At 43.8% G+C, this 26926-nt stretch overlaps 1 protein-coding gene across 4 annotated transcripts in view; it reads right to left on the reverse strand.

Moving 5' to 3' along the window:
- LOC129710935 (cadherin-18-like) overlaps window positions 1-26926 on the reverse strand; it is a 757826-nt gene that overhangs the window by 249810 nt on the left and 481090 nt on the right. The gene's annotated exons all lie outside the window — the stretch shown is intronic.

Raw genomic sequence — 26926 nt, forward strand, 5'->3', positions numbered from 1 at the left:
TCACTCCCATGTTGTACAGTTCTATGTTCTATATTCTATTATTGGATAATGGAAAAAAAAATTACAAGTTTCCTTTTGAAGCCAAATGGCCAGAATGAGATAGAATTAGACAGTAGTCCTCACCCATCTATCTCATTGGAACCTTCAAAAAATCTTTAATTGGACTTTACAGGACTTGCACTAAATGTTATATCCTTTATCCTGTATCTGTACACTGTGGACAGCTTGATTGTAATCTTTTTGTTGACTCGATAGCATACAACAAAAATCTTTTCACTGTTCTTCGTATCAATAGAAAACGGACAAAGTTAGGGCCCACGTGTCTGCCTATGGCCGACTCTTGATCTATACAAAGTGGAAAGAATCAAAAGAGAAGCTGTAGGAGGTATGGCCAAGTTCTGTCAAGTGGTTGAGAGAGTTAGCTGATTAAAATTAGTAATATAGAATGGGCAGACCATTTAATTTTGGTGATCCAAACTATCACTCAGACCAAATTGTGCTGGATTTGTCATCTTAACCTTTCATTTCAACGGCGGCAGGCGCGGGCACACCGCGACGCCCTGTGTCTCCCTTTCAAGGGAGATGCTAAAAATGCATTTCGTTGTCTCTGTACTGTACACTGACAATGACAATAAATTGAATCATTTCATTTCATTTTTCATTTCATTTCATTTCATTTTTTTCATTTCATTTCATTTCATTTCATTTCATGTAAAATTATTTGCTTATCACTTACAATCAAATCTGCCATGAACTTGTACAATCGGATTAAAAATTTCCTTTAAAACCTTAAAAAATTGTTGAAGTATTCAGAGCCAATATTTGAGGTGTTGATAAACCTTAAAATGGGTTGTCACAAATAATAAGTATCCTAACACTTTTGAATCTTAAAGAACTGAAAATAATTAAAAAAAAACAACAGAATCAGTACACATTAGTTTTTATAAATTAACACCTTTTTTCACAGAGTGGTGAGTCTGCCTCAGAGGGCAGTGGAGGCAGATTCTCTGGATGCTTTCAAGAGAGAGCTAGATAGGGCTCATAAAAATAGCGGTCATGGGATATGGGGAGAAGGCAGGTACGGGGTACTGATTGGGGATGATCAGCCATGATCACATTGAACGGTGGTGCTGGCTTAAAGGGCCGAATAGTCCACTCCTGCACCTATTGTCTATTGTCTATTGTCTAAATAATTTGAAAGCTTTTAAAATGCAAATATTACAATTGATTGATTTAATATTTTAGAAATTTTTTTTAGGACCTGAAAATTAATACAATTAGTCGATATTTTGATTGGAGGTTAATTTAATTAGGCACTTAGCAAGTTTTGTGGCAGGGCCGATATTCAATGCAATATTTCTTAAAATATTGTGATAGTTCATTAAGTTGAAAGAAAAGTAAATTGCACTATCAACCTTACACTTCTTTCATAGTTTATGGACATTATGGACAGAGTGATTGTCTTCACAACCCAATAGTCAAAGAAGGTAAAAACCGAAAAAGGGGAGGTAAACTGGCATAATGTACCTGCTCCTTCATTCAAAACATTTGGTTATCCTCCAATCCTCCATCTCAACACCAATTTTCCTGCAATAATCTCATGATACCTTTAATATCCAAATGTAATACCAACCTCTGCACTGCATCTTTCCAATCACTCTTGGGGAAATAAAAAAAATCCTGGATTCAGTTCTTCTATGTGAAGAAACTTCTTATCTCAGTCCGTAATGGTCAATGAGTTATTCATTTGATGCACTCCAGCCAGATGAAACATTATCCCTATATCTGTTCCATTAAGCCCTTCATGGATTGTGTAAATTCCAATGACATAACCTCTCATTCTTCAAAACTCAAGAGTGTAGTGGCCCAGTCTACTTAATCTCTCCTCGTAGTACAAATTCCCCTTCCCAGAAATTATTCTGGTGAAGGAGATACAAGGGACTACAGATGCTGGTTTACAAAAAAGGCACAAAGTGCTGGAGTAACTCCATGGGTCAGGCAGCATCTCACGAGAACACTGATTAACACTAAATATTGGAAACTGGGCTATTCACTCTACCCAATGAATGATATTTCTTAAGGAACAAGGAACTGTAACTGCTGGAAATTTGAGCAAAACACAAATTTACTGGAGGAACTCAGCAAGTCAGGCAGCATTTGTGGAGGGATAGACATATAACATTGGAATACAAATAGTATTGTTCAGTCTTTAGAAGGCTCCTGACCTCAATGTCATCTGTCCATTCCTCCACAGATTATGCCTGACTCCTGAGTTCCTCCAAAATTTTGTGTTTTGAATGGTATTTCTGAGCAGCGTTAAACTGCTAAATCTTCTTCTGCCAAGAATATAATTCTATTAGAATTGAAAAAGTATAGTAAAATCTACAAGCCTGTGCTGTTTTAATCAAATTTTCATTTTTTAATCATTTATTTAAAATTAAGTTGATTAGCCGATTATCATCAACACTTCACACACAAACAACACTACAGTATTTCTAATCATGTGTTTTCATAGAAATTGTGTTGTAAAACCCAAATGTTTCAAGAGATTTGTCTTGGGACTATACAGAGAGCAGAGTTAAAAGCAGATTATTTACTTCTGGGATCAAATTCACCCACGCTGAAAGGATTTTAGTTTCATCCTGCTGCTATCTATTTTGGACTGATCAGAAATTAGTTTAGACAGTAAATTCAATTCCCAATGGATTTGGGACATGAAAACAAAATTGTCACTAAGCTGGTAATCTCATGCAGAGAGAGGTGGTGTGTAACTATAAACTGTTCCGCATTGGGGAATTGGGTTTTCTTTGGAAGTTGGGCAGAGGAATTAAGCAGAAATCCATTCTCTGCTGTTTGTACCAAATGTGCAATAGTTTCATCCTGAATAAGTAAAGTTCAATTTATATTGCTTTACCCCACAACACATGCATCTGAAGATGAATTTCTACAATATGTTTTACTCTTGTTACCAAGAGGACTCCTGAAAGGACTCAGAAGTCCTACTTAATTTAGTTTCTCTAAGTTTATGCACACTTTGCACGAAGCAAATGGGAAACTTTTATCTACAATGAGGCAACAATAATAATAACAATGGCACATTAGAACCTGCAGTTTTCTGTTGTAATCCCTGGTGACCATACATTGTTCTGGTGACCTGAAACAACCTCTGCATACCTTGATGGTTATGCAAAAAGCATTTTAGCAAAAAGCATTTTATCAGGATGCATCATACCATGGTTTGGGAACAGCTCCATCCAAGACTGCAAGGAACTGCAGAGAATTATAGACGCAGCCCAGAACATCACAAAAAACAACTTCCCCAACCTCACTGATTCAATTTAAACCTCACCCTTGGTGAAGACACCAGCAAAATCAAGGATGAGTCGCACCCTGCCACTTCCTCTTCTCACATCAGGCAAGAGGTATAGAAGTGTGAAAACACACGCCAGATTCAGGGACAGTTTCTTCCCAGCTGTGGATAAGACAGTTTTGGAGGGTTATGGACCAATTACGGGCAGGTATGGTTAGTTAAGCGGGACATGTTAGCCGATGTGGCCAAGTTGGGTCGAGAGGCCTGTTTCTACATTGTATCACTCGATGACTCTATGAGCTGTTATCAGGCAACTGAACCATTCTACCAACAATTAGAAAGCAGTCCTCAGCGATTATCTACCTCATTAAAGACCCTCATGGGCCTGTCCCACTTAGATGATTTTTCAGTCGCCTGAAAAAACGGCAACTGGAACAGCGACTGTCAGAGTGGAACACACACGCATATTGCTTCCTTCACCAGCCCGTTATGCCAGGGACAGGGTCAGGGCAAGCGAGGGGAGCGCTGACAGAATGAAATTCACATGGTGCAAAGCCAAGGTGTTACAGCCACACGCCGCGATGAACAGGAAGGTTTGCGCTGTAATTAAGACGGCTAAAAAAACACAGTGTACGGTAAGTCCTTTAAAAAGAGGGGTTAGAGGGTGTAAAAGGAGGGATATGGGGGGAGAAGACAACCTTTAAGAAGACAGAGATACACGGCTGTGAAGCTCGGCGGACATTTAACATTACCGGTCCGTTATCCTTGGTTCTGGAAACTACTGCTTATGTTTTTTTTCCCAATGAGCCAATGAAATTCACCGGTGAGCACCAGCTACAACCTACATGAACCTTCAAGAACCTTCAACCACCTGGCAACCCGCTAGGACTTCCTGGTGACCCACTAGAATTCTCACTACTCTCCATGGCGGTTTCATTCTGGTCGCCACTAATTTTTCAACATGTGGGGTGGGACTTTCTGGAGAGCTAGTATGGATGTTGTGGGCTGAAGGGACTGGTTTCCAGAGAGCTAGTATGGACATTGTGGGCCGAATGGATTCTTGGGCTAGTGGCTCAGTCACTCAAGACTGGTGTGCTGGCAGCTCACTCACTCAAGGCTGGTGGCTGGCAGTTGACACGGCTTTTCCATGAAATTCCACTTCAAGCAGGGTGCAAGGCCACCAAATTCAAATGCAGGATGGATTTAGTCCAGGTGCTACGGTTTACTCCTGCACTCCAATGACGTACATGTTTGTAGGTTAATTGGCTTCTGTAAATTGGAACTAATGTGTAAGATAGTGCTAGTGTATAGAGTGATCGCTGGTCGGCGCATGCTCGGTGGTCTAAGTAACCTATTTACAGGCTGTATCTCTAAAAATCTACTAAAAGTAACATGTAATGTATATACGTAAATTATTTCTTATCTCATGCCTATCCATTTCACCCTGATTCTGCTGCCATCCATTTCACCGGGGTGATATGCAGTAACCAATTATCTTCAAGATGTCACAGAAAACCAGAGAATGTGGAGGAAACCCATGCTCATTCAAAAACATATTTCTACTAACAATTCCAATTCATTTGGAATCCAAACTTGAATCTCCTCACCCTGATAGCAAATCACAATAATACAACACATAATCCTCCAAAATTTCTGCGACCTCCAACGGGATTCCACCACCAGCCACAATTTCCCATCTCCACGCCTTTGCGCCTTCCGCACATACTGTTCCCTCCGCAACTCCCTGGTTAACTCATCTCTTCTCACTTAAAACACCCTCTCCCTGTACCTTCGCCTGCAACCGCTGATACAACACGTCCATACACCTCCTCCCTCGACTCTGTCCGGAGACCCCAACAGTCTTTTCAGGTTAGGCAGAGGGTCACTTGCACCTCCTCCAATCTCATCTACCGTATCCGTTGTTCAAGATGGGGACTCTTATACATTGGTGAGACCAAAGGTAGATTGGCCGATTGTTTTGCATCAACACCTTTGCTCAGTGCGCCTGTCCCGGTTGCTAACCACTTTAATTCTCCTTTCCATTCCTACACAGACCTTGACTTCTTCCCACCCGGCTTCCTGTAAAGATCTATCCCCTACTGCCAATATGTCCGTCTACGCCGCATGTTCGCCCAGGATGAGGTTTTCCATACCAGGGCATCGGAGATGTCCTCATTCTTTAGGAAATGGGGGTTCCCCTCTTCCTTTACAGATGAGGTTTTCACTAGGGTCTCCTTGATATCCTGCAGCTCCGTTCTTGCTCCCCCTCCCCCATTCGTAACAAGGACAGAGTCCACCTTTTCCTCATCTTCCAGCCCATCAGCCATCGCAGACAGCATGTAATCCTCCAACATTTTCGCCACCTCCAACAGAATCCCACTACAGGCCACATCTTCCCATCTCCACCCCTTTCTGCTTTCCACTGATATCGTTCCCTCCACAACTACCTGGCCAACTCATCCCTTCCCACTCAAACCATCCCCGCCCCAGGTACTTTCCCCTGCAACTGCAAAGTAAAGGGACACCTGTCCCTTTACCTGCCTCCTCGACTCCATCCAAGGACCCCAACAGTCTTTTCAGGTGAGGCAGAGGTTCACTTGCACCTTTTCCAACCTCATCTACTGTATCCGCTGTTCCAGGTGCCAACTCCTGTACATCGGCGAGACCAAGCACAGGCTCGACGATCGTTTCGCTGAACACATCCGCACAGTTCGCCTTAACCTACCTGATCTCCTGGTTGCTCAGCACTTTAGCTCTGCCTCCCATTCCCAATCTGACCTTTCTGTCCTGGGCCTCCTCCATTGTCAGAGTGAGGCCCAGTGCAAATTGGAGGCACAGCACCTCATACAGTATTTTGTTTGGGTAGCTTACACCCCAGTGGGATGAAAAAGGATTTGAGTATAGGAGCAGGGAGGTTCTTCTGCAGTTGTACAGGGTCTTGGTGAGACCACACCTGGAGTATTGCATACAGTTTTGGTCTCCTAATCTGAGGAAAGACATTCTTGCCATAGAGGGAGTGCAGAGAAGGTTCACCAGACTGATTCCTGGGATGTCAGGACTTTCATATGAAGAAAGACTGGATAGACTCAGCTTGTACTTGCTAGAATTTAGAAGATTGAGGGGGGATCTTATAGAAACTTCCAAAATTCTTAAGGGGTTGGACAGGCTAGATGCAGGAAGATTGTTCCCGATGTTGGGGAAGTCCAGAACAAGGCGTCACAGTTTAAGGATAAGGGGGAAATCATTTAGGACCGAGATGAGAAAAACATTTTTCACACAGAGATTGGTGAATCTCTGGAATTCTCTGCCACAGAAGGTAGTTGAGGCCAGTTCATTGGCTATATTTGAGAGGGAGTTAGATGTGGCCCTTGTGGCTAAAGGGAGCAAGGGATATGGAGAGAAGGCAGGTACAGGATTCTGAGTTGGATGATCAGCCATGATCATATTGAATGGCGGTGCAGTCTCGAAGGGCCAAATGGCCTACTCCTGCACCTATTTTTTATGTTTCTATGTTTCTAACATTGACTTCTCTTACTTCAAATAGCCCTTGCTTTCGCTCTCTCTCCACCCCCTCCCCCTTCCCAGTTGGCCCACCAGTCTTACTGTCTCCAATTACATTCTATTGCATGCTACCCTGGCATCAGTCTGAAGAAGGGTCTCGACCCAAAACATCAGCCTGAAGAAGGGTCTCGACCCAAAACATCACCCATTCCTTCTCAATAGATGCTGCCTGTCCCGCTGAGTTACTCCAGTATTTTGTGTCTACCATGGAAAACTTCAGTTTCAGCCACCTTAGGTCTCTGTTTTAATCATACTCACTCCTCTACTTTTCTGTTAAACATCAAGAGTTCAAGAGAGTTTTATTGTCATGTGTCCCAGATAGGACAATGACATTCTTGCTTGCTGCAGCACAACAGAATATGTAAACATAATACAGAACGGGAGATAAAAGTTCAGTGTGTCTAGAGACCATAGACCATATATATACACAATAAATAAACAGATAAAGTGCAACAGTAATAATAGAATGTTATTGTTCAGTGCTTGTTTGATGTTGTGTTTAATAGCCTGATGGCTGTGGGGAAGAAGCTGTTCCTGAAACTGGATGTTACAATGTACCTTCATCCCGATGGCAATGGAGAAGTGAGTGTGTGACCAGGATGGTGTGGATCTTTGATGATGTTTGCTGCCTTTTTGAGGCAGCGACTGCGATAGATCTCTTAGATGGTGGGGAGGTCAGAGCCAGTGATGGACTGGGCAGTGGTTACAACTTTCTACATTATTTTCCACTCCTGGACGTTCAAGTTGCTGTACCAGGCCACGATGCAGTAAGTCAGTATGCTCTCTACTGTGTACATGTAGAAGTTTGAGAATGACCACCTTCGACTATACTAACACTATCTATGACTACCTTCAAGTACCTTCGATTACCTTCGACTACCTTCGATCGCCTTTGATTACCTACGAATAACATGCCGACCTACTACGACCTACTTCGACTAAACCTACGAGTAAAAGAAATATCGATTTTTTTCCATACCGAACAATTTCCAACATGCTAAACGATACTCCTCGACCAAACTGATGCCTCAAGTAAGCGGGAACTTCTCTTGAGCATGAAAGAGAGTTACATAGACCTCCTAGGACCATGCGTTGACCATGCTGTGAGTTTGAGTCAAGCGCAAAATCTTCTAAACTCGCAAATTAGGTCGCTGCAGTGGGACAGGCCCTTTCTGGAAAGATTAATACGATAACCATGAGGTATAAAATGGCTTATAAACATAATACAAGAGAGTTTAGTGTTATATATTCAAGATCACATGAGCCAAGCCCCAAATACACTTAGAACAAGTTGCCAATTGAAGTTATAAAGGTAGCATTTGATCATTTATGTTGGCCCAGTGCTAATTTCAGTTTTTAAAAGTAAGGCAAATCTCTAGCTAAGTAAATCTCTGCAAAACTAAAGCAACGGATTTGTCTCTCTATTGAACTTTGATGATCAAAATGCTAATGCAAAGCAGGATTGTAGCAGAATGAAGAAACAGTCGCCCATAATGAAATAGCTGTGGGCCATTTCCTGACACCACTTTTGCTGCTTTTGATGCACATCTTTTATCAGCAAATACATATATCAGACCAGGCTAAATTCAATAGTCTATGCTCCATCATTTAATGTTACTTTTCTCAGCTGCATATTGTCTCTCTCAAAGTGCATTCTGCAAGCTGAAATGATTTAAATGATATTGTTTATATATTGTTTATGAGGTCTATGTAGCACAAAAAATGTAATAAATGCACATTGGCAGCCTGCATTCTGAAATGATCATTAATTGTAATAATGGGCATTTCACTGTGTTTCATATTGGAATAAGGGATGCTAATCTGATTAAAAGACTTTGATCCAATGCAAGCAATAAGGCATGGAAATACTAAAAAACTCTTTGTATTCCATTGGTTGGACAGGATTTGTTTACTATTTTTAAAATTATTTAAATTAAACAAGATTGTTAGTTTATTAATAATCAACAAATACTATTCGAGAACAAAAGATGATTGCTAAGATCAGATCTAAAGTGTTAATTGAAAGTAATTTTAAATAGCTGCTTGGTCATGCATTAAAAACTGTGACATTTTTTCCAAAGATTTGAAAATTGAATTGCCTGCTTTGTGCCATAACAACATCAATTTTGTTTTACATATTTAAGGCTAACATAATGCTCATGATATTCTTTAATATTCTTGTAATAATTTTAAATTGGTGGATTAATTGAAATAATTGCGATTGAAAATACTCCAGTCTTCAGAAAATAATTATTTTATATAAATCCTATTATTGCCCATCTAGTCATTAATATAAATATAGCTAATGATTTATAATTTAGTTTGACTTCCTCAATCTAAACTGAAAGTATTGCCCTAACATTTAGGTGCTTAGCCGAAATGGGCTGTTATATTTATTCCACCATTTTAATGGAGGGTTTAACCTATTAAACGTCATGCATTTTGCATGTTTTTTGTAAATTTCTCACAATTCACTGCAATCCCTTGTTCATTTTTTAAAATTATCTTTTTCTTGTATCCTATTAATAATATTTCAGTTCATCATATCTTGAGTTGCAAGAATGTAAGGTACAAGAAGAGCTTTTTTTGTTTAGTTTTATTGTTATGTATACCGAGGAACAGTAAAAAGCTTTTCTTGCACGCTATTCAGTCAGCGGAAAGAAAATAAATGATTACAATGTTACCACCCACAAGCACAAATGCATGATGGGTGCAAATAATGTGAATAACGTTTAGTGCAAGATAATGTCAAGTAAAGTCTGATTAAAGATAGATTAAAGATGGGCTTTCTGTGGCGACTTAGTGAGACCCGTTGGGTCCCTGTCACACAGTAGGCTTGGTCCCCCAACGCAAAATTCCACCACTCACTCATAGCCCCCAACTGCACAGGCACAGATAATTTCCCCTCATCCCTAGCACTCTCTCCCCCGCCTCCTCACCCTCCCTCTTCTTTCCCCTCCTCCTCCCTCCCCAATCCCTCCCTCACCTCTCTCTCCTTTCCCCTACCCTGTCACTCCCTCCCTCCTCCATAGCCCCTCCCCCTCTCTACCCCCCTCCTACCCCTCTATCCCCCAGATCCCCCACTCCTCCCCTCCCCCTATCCCCCCCACTATCCTCCCTCACCTCCCCCACTGCCCTACTCTCCCTCTATTCCCCACTCCCTACCTCCCACACTCCCTCCTCCTCTACTCCCCCTCCTCTCCCTCTATTCCCCTCTTCCCCCACTCTCCCTCCTCACATCCTCCCTCTTCTTTCCCCTCTCCTACCCTCCCCCAAACCCTCCCTCACCTCTCCTTTCCCCTACCCTCAGTCACTCCCTCCCTTCATAATTCCTCTCCCCTCCCTACTTCCCTCCTCTCCGTCTATCCCCTCTCCTCCCCCACTCTCCCTCCGGAGGAAACCCGAGGTTGACGCTCCTCTCACTTCTTGTATGCCTCGGAGGGGCATCAGCCGGTAATGACGTGATGGCACAGAAGGGGGCGGACTGTCCAGCGGAGTGGCACTAGAAGAGACTTATCTGAGCGGCGCTAATGCCCCAGTCCCACTTAGGAAACCTGAACGGAAACCTCTGGAGAGTTTGTGCCCCACCTAATGTTTCCGTGTGGTTCCCGGAGGTTCCCGGAGGTTTTTGTCAGTCTCTATACCTGCTTCCACTTCCTTCAACCTCCGGCAACCACCTGCAACCTCCGGGAACTGCATCGAAACCTTGGGTGGGGCGCAAAGTCTCCAGAGGTTTCCGTTCAGGTCTAAATGGGACAGGGGCTTGACTGACAGGAGAGGAGATCGATCTGCATACGCACGGTTTTTAAGATTAGTAAACCTCAATAACTTTTACAATATACCACTGATCGGAAGAAAACCTTGTTGCACTCGCGGCACGGGAGAACGGTGATTGAGCTGGCTATCGCGTACCATTTTTGCGTAAATAGAACAACCGCGCAAACCGGAAGAGCACAAGATCAGAGCCTTAGTTATATATATATATATATATTTATGTATATTTACATAGTGCGTGTGTGTGTGTGTGTGTGTGTGTGTGTGTGTGTGTGTGTGTGTGTGTGTGTGTGTGTGTGTGTGTGTGTCTGTCTGTCTGTCTGTCTGTGTGTGTGTGTGTGTGTGTGTTTCTGTCTGTCTGTGTGTGTGTGTGTGTGTGTGTGTGTGTGTGTGTGTGTGTGTATGTGTGTGTGTGTGTGTGTGTGTGTGTGTGTGTGTGTGTGTGTGTGTGTGTGCGTGTGTCTGTCTGTCTGTGTGTGTCTGTGTGTGTGTGCGTGTCTGTGTGTGTGTACGCGTGTGTGTATGTGCGTTTGTGGGTCTATATGTATGTGTGTGTGTGTGTGCGTCTGTTTGTGTGTGCGTGTGTGTGTGTGTGCGTGTGGGTGTGTGTGTGTCTGTGTGTGTGTGTGTGTGTGTGTGTGTGTGTGTGTGTGTGTGTGTGTGTGTGTGTGTGCGTACGTACAATAGTGCTATATTTATTTTGTAACCGATAACACTCTGCCTACAAAATACCTTCCATTGACGAATGGAATTGCGTTTTGAGGATAAATGGAGGCTAAATACAATGCTCTGTCACTACTATATAGCTCATTTAACATTATATACTAGGATAAAATTCTGAATAAACATTTCAAACCATTTCCCATTATTAATCCTCATTATTGTGGGAGATGCCTGTGTGAATAACGCCACATTCTAATTATACTCTGATGCCACCACTGTTGCAAAGCATTACTTCTGAATCTCTCAGCCACTAAACAAATATGCTGTGCCTTCAGCTTTCTGCTCTGTTTGTCAAATTGCTGTAGGTTTTCCTAATAAAACACAATATAAAATTTCAGACGAGGGCTGAATTGAATCTAAATATTATAATCTAATTTTCATCCAGTGTCAAAACTTGGCATTAACGTTGACTCTGTCTGTATAACATTAACATTGACTCTGTCTGTATAATGCTACTGGAAGATCAACCAGTGCATCTGTGTGTACACATGCATATCTGCTTCTATTTAGTATTGGCTGTTGTGCAGGTCATCCTCCATTAGTGGGAATGAGTTTAATTTCACTCCAATGTATGGATATCTCCAAGCTAAATGCACTTTAATTTTTGGGATGTGGCAGTCTGTAGAAAGGTTCCAATGTGAAATGTTGCAAGTCCACTCCCTCCACAGATACTGCCAGACCCATTGATTTCCTCCAGCACTTTGTGTTTGGCTCAAGATTCCAGCATCTGCAGTCTCTTGTGTCCACACTTTAATTTTGTCTGGGCTCAGTGAGATTTGATTTGCAGTATCAATGTTGAGTTCAACATCCAAATAATGATTCCACTTTGGGAAGTTACAGTCTGCATTGTTCACCATGTTGCAACTGGTGATATTTACAGCATGACACCAAATTATTTGTCCCTTTGAGCCCATGCTCCCTATCCATTTGCATTAATCCTACATTGATTCCATTGTTTTACTCCTCCTACATTGTCATCAATTTCCCCCCAGATTCTACTACTTGCCTACACATTTTACAGTGGCCAATTACCTATCAACCTGCAAGTTATGGAATGTAGCAAGAGACCGGGGCACTGGGGGAATGCCACACAGACACAGAGGAAATTTGCAAATTGCTCGCCGACAGAAACAGAGATCAGGATTGATCCTAATTTCTGCTGCTGTGAGACAACAGCTCCATGAACTGAAAAATTGTTCCCCTCATTCATTTCACTCTGAATTCAAGTTGACTCGTTAAGATGTTATTGCACTACAGTGTGTACCAACATCAAGTCAAGTCGTCAAGAGAGTTTATTGTCCTGTGTTCCAGATGAAATTCTTGCTTACTGCAGCACAACAGAATATTGTAGGCATAAATACAGAACAGATCAATATGTCCAAATACCATAGAATATGCAAATACACACATAAATAAACCGATAAAGTGCAATAGGCTGCTATAGTTCAGAGTTTGTATGAAGTGATTAATAGTCTGATGGCTGTGGGGAAGACACTGTTCCTGAACCTGGATGTTGCAGATTTCAGGCTCCTGTACCTTCTACCTGATGGCAGCGGAGAGATGAGTGTGTGGCCAGGATGATGTGGGTCCTTGATGATGCTGGCAGCCTTTTTGAGGCAGTGACTGTGATAGATCCCCTCGATGGTAGGGAGGACAGAACCGATGATGGACTGGGCAGTGTTTACAACTTTTTGCAGTCTTTTCCGCTCCTGGATGCTCAGGTTGCCGTACCAAACCACGATGCAACCGGTCAGCATGCTCTCTACTGTGCACCTGTAGAGGTTTGAGAGAGTCCTCCTTGACATACCGACTCTCTGTAATCCTCTCAGGAAGTAGAGGCGCTGATGTGCTTTCTTTATGATTGCATCAGTGTTCTGGGAACAGGAGAGATCTTCAGAAATATGCATGCCCAGGAATTTGAAGCTCTTGACCCTTTCCACCATCGACCCGTTGATATAAACAGGACTGTGGGTCCCCATCCTACCCCTTCCAAAGTCCACAATCAGTTGAGAGCCAGGTTATTGTGCTGGCACCATTTGGTCACTTGGTCGATCTCACTTCTATACTCTGATTCATCCCCATCAGTGATACATCCTACAACAATGGTGTAGTCGACAAACTTGATGATGGATTTCGCACTATGTCTGGCTACGCAGTCATGAGTATAGAGGGAGTACAGCAGGGGGCTGAGCACACAGCCTTGAGGTGCTCCCTTGCTGATTGTTATCGAGGATAACACATTTCCACCAATGAGGACAGACTGTGGTCTATGAGTGAGGAAGTCGAGGATCCAATTGCAGTGGGATGCGCAGAGACCCAGATCTGAGAGCTTGGTAACCAGCTTGGAGGGGATGATTGTGTTAAAGGCCAAGCTGTAGTCAATGAATAACAGCCTGACATATGAGCTTTTGTTGTCCAAGTGGTCCAGAGTGGAGTGGAGAGTATAGAAGTTATATAGAATGTATATAGAAGATGTTACTTCTTAAATCTTACCAATATGTTTAAAAACATTTAGTAAAGCTCGCAGATGTCAGCTATTTTTATGTGATCAGAAGTCAAGGCCCAAAAACATGTTATTGTTTAGTTTATTTTGCTTCAGTTAGAATATTATGGTAACACAGAGATTGGAGATGAAAGGCAAGGACAGTAAGAGGTTAAAGTTGGTAAAAACATGCATGCTAAGCAGCCGAAGATAAGAACTGAAAGTATAATAAAACGCTGCATGAAAGGATGGATCAGAGAACATTTGGAGAGTGGCCGAGCTGTACTATCTCTGAATGTTCCAGGCCCAGATTTGTGCAAATTAAAGTCTTCTCGTCTTCTTGAAGGATTCTTCGTGTCTGTGTCATCTTATCTTTAATTTGAGTCTGGTAAACAACGACAAGAGCCAGTGAGATCGCATTCACTGTTGATCTGTTGCGGCGGTAAGCAAACTGCAGTGAGTCCAGGTTTTTGACGAGGTATGCGTTGATTTGCGCCATGATCAGCCTCTCAAAGCACTTAATCGCCACAGACGTTAGTGCCACTGGTTGATAGTCATTGAGGCAGGTTACCCTGCTCTTCTTGGTATTATTGATGCCCTTTTAAAGGGAGGTGGGAACCTCAGACCTCAGAAGTGAGTGGTTGAAAATGTCCGTAAAAACTCCAGCCAGTTGATCCGCACAGGTTTTTAAAACACGCCCGGGTATACCAGCAGGTCCAGGCGCTTTCCGAGGGTTCACCCCTCTGAACGATCTTCTGACGTTGGCCTCTGTGACTGTGACCGAAATACCATCACGGCGAATGGGGGCTCGGGAAGACACATCAGTGTTCTCCCTATCAAAGCGTGCATAAGACTAGTTGTACATATAGTGAAAATCTGATAATCTAGCACTTTCAGAACAATAGTGGTGCCAGTTTAGTACTTTTTCTGGACCATTGGATGTTATTGGTATTAATCATATGCTATATTGATAATTTATTTGTATATGTTACAAAGTATTACAATTAATTTTCTAGGTTCAATTGCAATGCAAGAAACAACAAATTGACCTCTAAATGAGAGCTTTGGAGTGGGGTCGTGGGGATTTTAATGGAAGCATAAGAACTGCAGTCCCAATGACTCAAGCCCCAGTAACTGGGAAGGGAGTGCTGGAACTGGGGCTCTAGCAAATCAAAAGGCAACTTTGTATAGTGAAGCAGATGCTGAAACATCAGGATTTCTGAAAGAACAAACAGTTGATTATCAGAGTTTTAATGTGCACTGCAATGTCAATACAGTCAGGGTCAAAACTGATTTGGAAATTCAGCATTGTGAGATTTGGTTTTCTAATTAACGAGGAAATCAGGATACAATTTGTATACACAAAATATGTAGTTTGGTAATGTCTATACATTGAACTTCACTTCTGAAATTCTATTCTTCTGACTTCAAATAAATCAACTTTCAGAAGTAGATTTCAAAGCATGTTTTGTACATTATTCTTAGTTCAAGCAACATAAGCCAAATTTCTGTTGATTCTTTGAATTGATGAAAATGTTCAGTTCTGATACTTGTTCACTGATTTATCATTTGAAACAACTTTACTTGACACATTGTTTAAAAAATAAACTAATGCTCACTTTGATATTGCAGCAGAATGAAAGAGAAAAGGTAGACAGGTTTCTTAGAAATTCAAGGAAGAAATGTCATTTTGTAGAAAGCACTGACTATTCAGGATAAATATTTAACAGAAGGTGCAGGATTTCATATCTTACATAAGATAACCAAAGTCTGAATGCTAACCATTGAAGCTGACAGATGACTGAAATATGGTTGCCTTAAAATTTAGACTGAATAAGAAACATTAAAATGATACATAATATGGGAAAATCATGACAATCACTTCACTGACTAAAATAGAATTTGTTTTGGAGCCAAGTAGAACTTACCAATGTGAATATTGTGTTTGTTCTACCAACCAGATTTGAATTTCTCGGCAATGATGGGCAAACATCAGTTAAGAGGGTAAATTATATGTTGGTCTTCATTGTAAGAGAAGCTTAATGAGAGCATAGCTGAAGTATTGTGGGGAGCAAAATAAAAAGGTTCATCAGACTGGTTCCCAGGAAGATAGTACAGTTATAGGATGACAGCTCATTGGCATTTTCCCATAGCAGGATGACCACAATTGAACACAATTATCTAACTACGGCATTATCAATGCCTTATACAGTATAAGTGCAACATAACGTCCCAACTCCTGTATTTTGTGAATTTACTGATGAAGGCCAGTGTACAAAAGTCTTTGTCACCACATCCCATCCCCCTTTGCCACCCACCCCCGCCTTGTCCACCCGTGAAACCAATTTTAGACATTTGGGAATTATGTACTTGTATCCCTCTCTTGCACTGCACTCCCCCAGGGCCCTGCCATTCACTGTGACTTTTTTTAGTTCCAAACATGCAATACCATACTCTTAGCTGAATTAAATTCCATTATATGGTTATAAATTCCATTTGCTATTCCTCAGCCCACTTTCCCAGATGATCAATTCTTGATCACCTTCTTCGCTGTCTATTAAAAGGCAGTTCTGAATACCCTGCTCCAGCTTTTATTTATTCCAAGGTTTCTATAAATGTTTTAATACATTTTAGGCAGTGGATACATTTCAGTGGGTGAAGAATCTCTGAGCAGGTGAGCTCTGATTCATCCTTTAGTTTCCATTGAAACGAGACAATGCAATAATCTGCTTTATATTCATGCAGATTTCCCGAGCTCCTACGCTGCTGACAATCTTATCGTATGTACAAAAATGAAAAAGTGGTGAAAATTAGGAATTATGAGGTGCTGTTGAGTAAAATTATGTGACTGATATCCTCAGCAGCAAAGTTTTAATGCCGCAGACAATTTGAAATATTTAGTAGATTGTCCAAAGGCCACGGAATGGGTATGCAGCAGAAAGGTAGCTTCACGGTGAGAACAAAACAATGTCGAAACAAGGGAGCAGAAACACAAATAAACAACCACATTAAAATAGGATCTCACCACTACTCCCTCTTTTTTGCACGTAATTTGGACCAGTGATTTGAGTAGCGCAGTGAAGGGAAATAGGCAACCTGGTTCTACAGGGACACATTTACAATATTGGAATGGAGAGTTGATGGAACAGCCAATTCAAGTTACCTACCCTCCACAACTTCCCCCAATTAAAATCCTGAAACTCTTCTACTATTCAAGTACGAGAATCCTAATCTCACCTCAACAATGGAAAACTATGGCCCATCTCTTGCATTACTATGGATGTTATTTTCTAATTATATTTTTGCAAGAATTACTGTTTTGCACAGTCTTTCTTTTAGAATGTTATAAGCAATTTATCCGTAATTCATTTTGCATGTTTGTGTGAATCGAGCTATGTATAATGCTGCTGTGTGAGATTTTTCATTGTACCTATATGTTTTTTTAGTTTGAGATATAGCATTGAAACAGACCCACCGGCCCACCGAAATCCACGTCAACCAGCGATCACCCATGCAGCAGTTCTATCCTACACACTACGAACAATTTACAGAATATAGAGAATCTGTCATCGCATACATCAATAAATGTATTGAGGATGTAACGGTGGTAAAAACCATCAGGAGGCGTGCCAATCAGAAACCTTGGCTAACTGGGGAAGTGTGTTCCCTACTGAGAATCCGGAATGCTGCATTCAAATCTGGGGACAACGCAGCATACAAACTGGCAAGGGGTAACCTATCCCGGGGGATCAGGGAAGCGAAGAGGCTGTATGGACAAAAACTTAATAGCCACTTCGCAAATGACAAAGACACACGTCGCTTGTGGCAGGGATTTCATACCATCACTGACTACAAGCCCCCCCCGCTGCGGATATACCAAAAAGACCCCTCTATACCAGATGAACTGAACGAGTTCTACGCACGGTTTGAGGTTAAAAACAGCACCCAGACACGTGCACTACTGCCATCTCCCAGTGACCAGTCGCTCAGGCTGTCCGCAGCCGGAGTTAAAAATGCCTTTGCCTGCGTCAATCCACGCAAAGCTGCAGGGCCGGACAACATTCCTGGATGCGTTTTAAGAGACTGCGCCGAGCAACTGAAAGATGTCTTCACAGACATTTTTAACATCTCACTCAACCAGGCAGTAGTGCCCAACTGTCTTAAGAGTGCCACCATCGTCCCTGTCCCAAAGAAACCAAACCCAGCCTGCCATAATGACTTTCGACCAGTGGGTCTAACACCCATAGTAATGAAGTGCTTTGAGCGACTGGTTATGCAGCATATTAAAAATAGTCTACCTGCCGACCTAGACCCACTGCAGTTCGTCTACAGAGCCAACCGATCCACAGAGGACGCAGTCTCAACAACACTGAATCTCGTACTGTCACACCTTGATCGGAAAAATACTTATGCCAGGATCCTCTTCATAGGCGGTAGGCGGCGCGGCTCTGGCCAGCAGCGGCCTCTGCAGCCTGTCCGCGTTTTTATTATTTTTTGTCTGTGTTTTTTTATGTAGTTTTTTTGTTATTTTATGTTGGGGTGTGTGTGTGTGGGGGGGGCGGGGGGTGGGGTGGGAGGGGGAAACTTTTTGAATCTCTCCCTGCACTGGAGACCCGACCTTTTCTCGTCGGGTCTCAGGTGTCGTTGAGGCCGCAACGAGGAGCGGCCTCCAACAGGAAGAAGCCGGGGACTCAGGTGTCGACTCACCGTTGCCGTCGCGGAGCTGGCCGAGTCCGGAGCGGGTGGAGCGGTGGAGGAGCGCTGCTGCTGCTGCTGTCATTGCTGCTGCTGCTGCTGCTGCTGCTGCTGCTACCAGAGAGTCGGAGGCTCCAACGACGGGTCTGTGGACGACGGCACCGGGATCCCACGGCTCCCTGGAGGGAGACCGCTTCTCAGGGCTCCTGCAACGGCGACTTCTCCCGCCCGAGTTGCGGGGTCGAAGAGCTCCTGGAGCGGGGCCTGACACCACTGCCCCGCGCGGCTGGAATGGCCGCGGACTCTGCGAGCGCACACCGGGGGCTCTAACACCAAGACCCGGTGTGCGACCTCGCACCACCCGGCATGGGTTTAATGGCCGCGGGACAATCGCCATCGCCAGCCGGGGGCTTTGACTTTGACTCTGACATCGGGGGGGGGAGAGTGCAGTGGAGAGATAAGTTTATTTGGCCTTCCATCACAGCTATGTGATGGATGTTTATGTTAAATGTAATTATTGTTGTGTCTGGGGTCTATTTGTATGTAATGTATGGCTGCAGAAACGGCATTTCATTTGGACCTCCAGGGGTCCAAATGACAATTAAATTGACTCTGACTTTGACTCTGACTCTGATAGACTTCAGCTCTGCTTTTAATACAATCATTCCGCAGCAGCTGGTGGCGAAGTTGGAGCAATTGGGGGTTGATGCTGGCACATGCAACTGGGTTCTGAACTTTCTGTCGCAACGGTAGCAGACAGTCAGGGTGGGCAGTAGGACATCAAAAACCATAGCCGTGAGCACTGGCTCACCCCAAGGCTGTGTCCTAAGCCCCTTGCTGTTTCGTCTGCTGACACACGACTGTACTGCTAGACTCAACAACAACTTCATCAACAAGTTCGCTGATGAGACAACAGTGGTGGGTCTCATCAGTGACAATGATGAATCGGCGTACAGGATGGAGGTGGAGCTGCTCACAGGTTGGTGCAAATCCCACAACCTCATTCTCAACATGGGAAAAACTAAGGAGATGGTGGTTGACTTCAGGAGGGCGGGGAAACAACACCATACACCTCTGCACATCGATGGAGCTGATGTGGAAAGGGTCAGCAGCGTGAAGTTCCTAGGACTACATCTGTCTGATGACCTGACGTCCACGGCCAACACCACAGCACTGGTCAAGAGAGCCCAGCAGCGACTACACCCTGTCCGAAGACTACGTAAAGCAGGTCTCCCCACTACACACCTACGGACTTTTTATAGAGGGACAATCGAGAGCACATTGACCTACGGCATCACTTCCTGGTTCGGGAGCTGCAAGGCGTACGAACGGCACCAACTAGACAGGATTGTGAAGACCGCCAGCAGGATTATTGGTGCTTCACTCCCTTCCCTGCTGGACATATACAGGAAGAGATGTATCAGGAGAGCCATCTCCATCATCAAAGACCCCTACCACCCATCGCATCACATATTCTCCGTCCTGCCATCTGGGAAGAGGTACAGGAGCATTAGCTGCAAAACCAGCAGGATGCTCCTCAGCTTCTTCCCACAGGCTATAAGACTGCTAAATGGACTTTGCTCCCTGCCAAAGTATCGTGCACCAACCACCAACCTGGACACACTGCAGCAGAGCCACTGTCGTGCCGCTGCCGATCGGAACGCCTGTTGAATGTTTAGTAGAGTGTTAAATTTGTTCATGATATATGTATTTTTATTTCTATTTATTTTTAATGCACACTGAATGGACACTGGTTGAGCAACGTTTTTTTGTTTCCTCTGGGTATGTGAATACTCAGGAAATGACAATAAAGATATACAAGTTAATACAAGCATTGTTTTACCTTAAAACTAGTTACCAATGCCACCAGCGAGGCCTTCTTCACCAGCTGCCAAACCATTCTGTTGATGTGGCTCATGTTGTAGCCCCTGACCAGCAGCGCTTTCTTCAGGCTGCTGATACCGACAGCAGTTGCTTCCTGTCGGCCATCGCTTCATCTGCTCACCGCTTCACTGTCGCCTCCTCCTCCTTCTCACATCACTTCTCCCCCGCAGTAGTCAAGCATCTTCCAAGATGGAGTACGTCAGCAACTCCGGGGAAGAAGGAGGTGGAGGCGGTGGTTGTGGGGAGAGGGCAGGGGAGGGGTGTGCGGGGGTAGAGGCCTAGTGGGCAGAGCGGCGGCCAACAGGAAGACGTGGTATAGAAAGACTACCAACCATGTTCTAGATCTTGAAAACTGCATCAACTGGATGGTGTGGTGGCTGGTGAAGAAAGGCCTCCTGGTGCATCGAGGGTGGCGTTGGCAGCTGTCGGTAGATCTGTCCGCTATCAACAAAATCTGCTATATAGAGGTCCGTTAAAACAAGGGTTTATTGTACATAGAATAGCAGGCCTCTTGTACTTTGCTCTGTCCTGTGGCATGTGCTATTGATTAATTTGACACTATCTCCACGGTTTTACTGGCTCTTTCTTTTTGTTTTCCCCTCATGTGAATGAGGAAAGCAATTCTGTAAAGTGGACGTCTGTCTGCTTGGAACTTGGTCAAGTTGCAAACCACTGGCTACTTTCATTAGCTGTGAGATTGTTTTCTAAACATGAAAGGGTTGAATAGAATTGACAGCCATTAAACTATTTTCAAAAGATATCTAATTTTAATTATTCATGCTTAAGCCAAGGTGATTAATAACCTGGCAAGAAGATTAACATTTTAGCTTTATGCCACTGCTCTGTTTTTAGTGTGATTGATATTGGCCATTTGCAGGTAACAAACACTTTCACACATTTACAAGTCTATGTTGTTCATAAGTCAGAAAATAAACAAAAGTCACTCATGTGATGAATGACTCCAAAAGCGCATAAGACTGATAAGAAAATAACAATTACTAAAGGGAGAGAAGGGAAACTAGCTCTGCCGTTCATAGGGGTGAACATATGTACATACATTGAACAATTGGATTGAATAATATTATGGGAGTTCTTTCGTATCAATAGGTGACCATAACATATGAATGGCCGGTATATAGTTTAATACTGTAGCTTCATGAGAAGTATCCATGAAGTAGTACTATTGGTGAATAGCTTATAGCCCTGTCCCATGGTACGAGTTCATTCCAAAATCTAACTCGTGGTAAGCACGAAGAATGAACATGGCGGGTACATCGGAGCTCAGGGACGTCTCTTAGCGGCTTGTAACGCTAACGGCAGGTACTCGGGAAGACCCGCTAATGGCAATTAAGCACGGGAATACTCGTGAAGATTTTTCAACATATTGAAAAATGTCCACGAGAGCCCCGAGTACCGACGAGTGGCCATTACCGTAAATCTCCGAGTTTGAATCAGGGCAAACTCGGGAGAACTCGTGGAATGAACTCGTACCGTGGGACAGGGTTTTCATACATTATTGTTGGTTCAATTCTACTCCCTGCTATAAATGAAATCCTTGAAATTTGGATATTTTTTCAGTAATTTAATCCAAGAATTAGCAGCAGACGTATCCACATAAGGGAAAACAGGGGTTTAGGAAACTATGCACTCCCTCAGGTGTGCTCCACCAATAAAACAGGACAATGGCAAAAACAAAAATTCCTAGGGCAGAATGCAGTGATGAACTCATTCTACTGTCTCTGCCATGGATCTCATCTTTCAGAGCAACAACAACCACAAGACAAATCTTACAATTTAATGCCTCAATATGTAGCACTATCGGTGAATAACTTAAGGGCCTGACCCACTGTGGCGACCTAATTGGTGAGTTTTGATGAGTTTGCCCTCAACTCATACTCGCAGCATGGTCGACACAAGGTTCTAGGAGGTCTTTGTAACTCTCCTTCATGCTCGAGAGTAGTCCCCGCATAGTCGAGGCCTCAGCTAGTCGCGGTGTATTTTTCAACTGGCTGAAAAATGGCCGCGAGTAAAAAAAGGTCGCCATGGAAAAAATTGATATATTTTTACTTGTAGGTTTAGTCGAGGTAGGTCATAGTAATTCAGCATGTGATTTGTAGGTAATCTAAGGGAATCAAAGGTAACCGAGTGTAGTCGAAGATAAAGCTCGTTGAGAAAAAAAAAGGTAAGTAAACCGACCGGTGATATTAAATACCCGCTAAACTTTATTAAAAGTTGTCTTGCTTCTTAGAAGTGTTTCTCCCCCCTTCTCTCACCCCCCCCCCCACCTTTGTGATGTGTTTGTGTTTGTTTGTGTGTGTGTGTGTGTGTGTGTGTGTGTGTGTGTGTGTGTGTGTGTGTGTGTGTGTGTGTGTGTGTGTGTGTGTGTGTGTGTGTGTGTGTGTGTGTGTGTGTGTGTGTGTGTGTGTGTGTGCGCAGACGGTCAATCCGGCTCGAGGTTTCATCGCTGACGGTCGATCCAACAAGATTTTTCAGACGAGTGCCCGCGAGCTTGAAGGTCGAAGACAGTCGCTGAATGGTCGCGTCAGCAGGACAGGCCCTTTATATTGGTGTTTGCCGATTCCACTCCTGTTATAAATGCAGTCATCTTCTCAACATCCACTCTATTAAACGCTTTATCATCTTAAAGACATCTATCAAATCACCCAGCAGAAGTAGTTCCTCATTTAATCTCCTTTGATAGGTTATTCTTATCAATCTAATTGACAGCTTCTCCAATTCACCAGAAATCTGGAGATTTAAACTACTCAATGCTCCAATTACAGTTTAACCATTTTTCCAAACAAGTTTAGCATCACTACTTTTGACTCTTATCTTCTAGAAGGGACTATACTTTAATTATAACTTTGGCCAAGTGCCCATGTAATTGTTCCCTTGTCCGGCAAAGCAAGAAGGCTTCTATTGATTTCACTGAGCTTGATTCCTTTATCACTGCAGCCAACAGAACTACTTCAGAATAAACTCTTTCTTTGTAATAGGCAATCAATAGATTACAGTTCGTCTAATCAATATGCTGGTAGAAAGTGCTAATCAGGTGTAAATATTTATTTATGAGCTGCTTGATGAATTAAGTGAATATTGCGAGTTTGCATTCCTGGTGGTCAGGGCTAATATTTTTCTCTTCCCTGTCAACTCCTCTGCAGCAAGCATATCTTCCTCTAACTAGAGCTCCGAGGAGTGGAAGCAAACCTTTGGTAACTACTTTTATCATGATGATTGGAATCCATGCTTTGCTGCACAGGCATAGCAGATGTACATGAGACACCCACAGGCAGACTCTGACCACACACACATACAAATTATATTTAGTCTTACTAATGGTACTTACCGTTGTAACGTTTAAGAAACATTTAGACAGGTACATGGATAGGACAGGTTTAGTGGGATATGGGCGTGGGACTAGTGTAGATGGGACATATTGGTCACCACGGGCATGTTGAGCCAATGGGCTTGTTTCCACGCGTTATGACTATGACTATGACAGCTACATATTTATATTTTATAATTTTTTGAAGTTGCCACCACATGATATCTAGAGCTCTTTACACACTCTCTTTAGCTGGAATACAGAGCAGGAGATAACAGAGAAAAAGGAATTGCAATTCCAAAATATCAATTATTTTAAAGTTAAAATATCTGTCTGTGAACCGGTCCCATTTGAAATCGTTTTGAGAGAATGTACTGCCTTGATTGCTCAGTACTCCCTTATTTTTACTTTCTTTTTGTTGTCGCATCAATTATAGATCAGTGGTTAACCAAAATCACTCATGTTTGCATAACTAAGGTAATTACTGAATAAAGAAACAACCTTTTGCAGAATAAATCCACCTTGTTCTTAAATGAAAGGACAATTATACGTGCTTTTTCCCCCATACAGACTGACCAGTGACTATCTTGAAGAGCAAGGAACATCTGGAATAATGAAGGGAACAATTTTAATTCTGCAGGATCCTTGACGCAAAATGATACAATTCAATCTCTCTCTATGAATCTACCCTGCTTTAGAATTGCTAAATCATATTTATTTCTGTTAGAAACATGCAGTTTTTTCCACCTAGGCGGACAAGACCAGCACATGCATGGAGATACAACTGCTATATACTAGGTCATATGGTCATAAAAGATAGGAGCAGAATTAGGCCATTTGGCCCATCAAGTCTACTCCACCATTTAATCCAGGCTAATCTATCTCTCCCTCTGAACCCCACTTTCCTGCTTATCCCCATAACCCCTGACACCCAAACTAATCAGGGATCTACCTATCTGCCTTAAAACATATCAATTGACGGCCCCCACAGCCTTCTGTGGCAAAGAATTCCACAGATTCACCACCCTGACTGAATAAATTCCTCCTCATCTCCTTCCTAAAGGAATATCCTAAAATTCTGAGGCTATGACCACTAGTCATAGACTATATATTACTCTCCAATCCATTATCTTGGGTCATTAGCAAGTTTGTTCAATCACACTCACAAACCTAAAGGAATGCATAGATTTGTGACCATGTTATTCAACTGCCTCAGCTGAATTCATGAAATCAAGATGCTCGAACAATTAGATGAAAAATAATCATGAAACCTGCCATTGATGTCTGGTAGCATTGATGTCAGAACACATCCACATCTGGACCAAGATGGCGGCGCTGGCTTAACAGCTGCGGCCCACCTGTAGTCCGTCTGTTTTTTTTTTCTTTCTTTTTGTTCCTTGTCATGTTTTAGTTAATTTTGTTTTATTAAGTTGTGTATGTGTGTGGGTGGGGTGGGAGAAACATGTTTTGGTCTCTTCCTTCAGGGGATGCAACTTTGTTTTGTGTCATATTCCCCGTCCCCGTCTCCGTCTGCGCCGAGGCCTAATGGCGGAGCTGGCGGCCTCGGTGCTGTGGCGGCGGCAGCGGCAGCGGAGACCCGACTTGGCCTCAGAGTTGTGGTGGTGGCAGCGGACACCCGACTCGGCCTTGGAGCTGTCGCGGCGGCAGCAACCACCCACGGAGTTTGAACCGTCGCCTCGGCGCAGAGGGAGAACAAAGAGGGAAGAGACAGAGACTTTAAAATTTTGCCTTCCACCACAGTGAGGAGGTGTTTGGTGAACTCACTGTGGTGGATGTTAAATTTGTGTTGATTGTGTGTTTTTGTCATTTTTTAATTATATGTATGACTGCAGGGAAACGAAATTTCGTTCAGACCAAAAGGTCTGAATCACAATAAACGAATCTAATCTAATCTAATTAATACATGGTGCTACAATATTTTCATTGACATAGATTACTTAAACACCTGGATGTTATATTCTAAAAGGTCAAACTTGGTAATTAATGTATAAGCAAGTTCGGTATTCCGATAAATGCAAGGAATCATGGGATTTGTCAATGGTCAAATGCTATAAATAATAATTGAACAAAGCGCTGTCGATACAGTGAGTATAGTTTGGGTCCGATTTTTTTGCCTTTTATCAAGCTTGTATTTGTCAGGAGGCGGAAAGAGGGGGAAAATGCGAGTGGGAGAGAGGGGGGGGGGGGGGGGGGGGAACACTGGACTGGGGGGGAGATGTTCTCGGCAGCTACACGCACACAGAATCGCGCCTCATCTGCAGCCATGATCGTACCAGGGTCCCCGGCGCCGCAAGCGCTGCTGAATCACCACAGGACTGTTCCCCCTCCCCCTCCCTCGACTCGAGTGTCCTTTCCCCGCCCAGGGGACAGCCGGAGACGTCCAGACCGATGGGACACCAACCTCCAGACCCACAGCCAGCATGGAGAAGAAGCGACAAATCCAGCCCAATCCCGCTCCAACTCTGAGGAACCCGCTCCCCGATGGGCTGCTACGGCGACGTGCCAGTTCACCCACAGCCTGGCCGAACTGTGCTCCCTCAGCCAACACCCCAAGTACAAGCCGGAGCCGTGCAGCACCTTGCACACCGCTGGTTTCTGCCCCTATGGTACCCGCTGCCACTTCATCCACAACCCCAAGGAGGGGCGAAGGCCCCGGCCTCGCCTGCGCCATAGCGCCAGCCTGGGCTCAGCCTCCTACAGCCCGTCACTCAACTGGGCCGAGTTGGAGCTGGCTCGGACTCTGGGCTTGAGGCTGGGCAAGGGAGGGGAAGGAGGTAGCTGCTGCCACCAGCACCACCATCACTAACAGCACCAGCAGCTCAAGTGGGCGCTCGGCCTGCCCATGGACGGCAGGAGCCCGTCCGCAGACTCTCTCTCTGACCAGGACGACTCCAGCAGCAGCGGCTCCGAGTCTCCCGTCTTCGAGCAGGGCTGGCAGCTGCCCATCTACAGCAGGATCTCGGTGTCAGACTGAGGGGATGGAGGTAGAGATGGAGGGCTGCCGGCCAACCCGGTGGGACAGGCAGAGCCGAGCTGGAGCCAGCGGCTGCAGCGTGGGTTGCAAGTCCAGGGCCACCCCGCCAGCCCAAGGCCACCCCGGACAGGGACGGGACACCCAGGAGAGGACAGGGACTGCCCAGAAGCAACTTAA

The sequence above is a fragment of the Leucoraja erinacea genome, chromosome 2, assembly GCF_028641065.1.
Source record: "Leucoraja erinacea ecotype New England chromosome 2, Leri_hhj_1, whole genome shotgun sequence".
Classification (NCBI taxonomy): Eukaryota; Metazoa; Chordata; class Chondrichthyes; order Rajiformes; family Rajidae; genus Leucoraja; species Leucoraja erinaceus.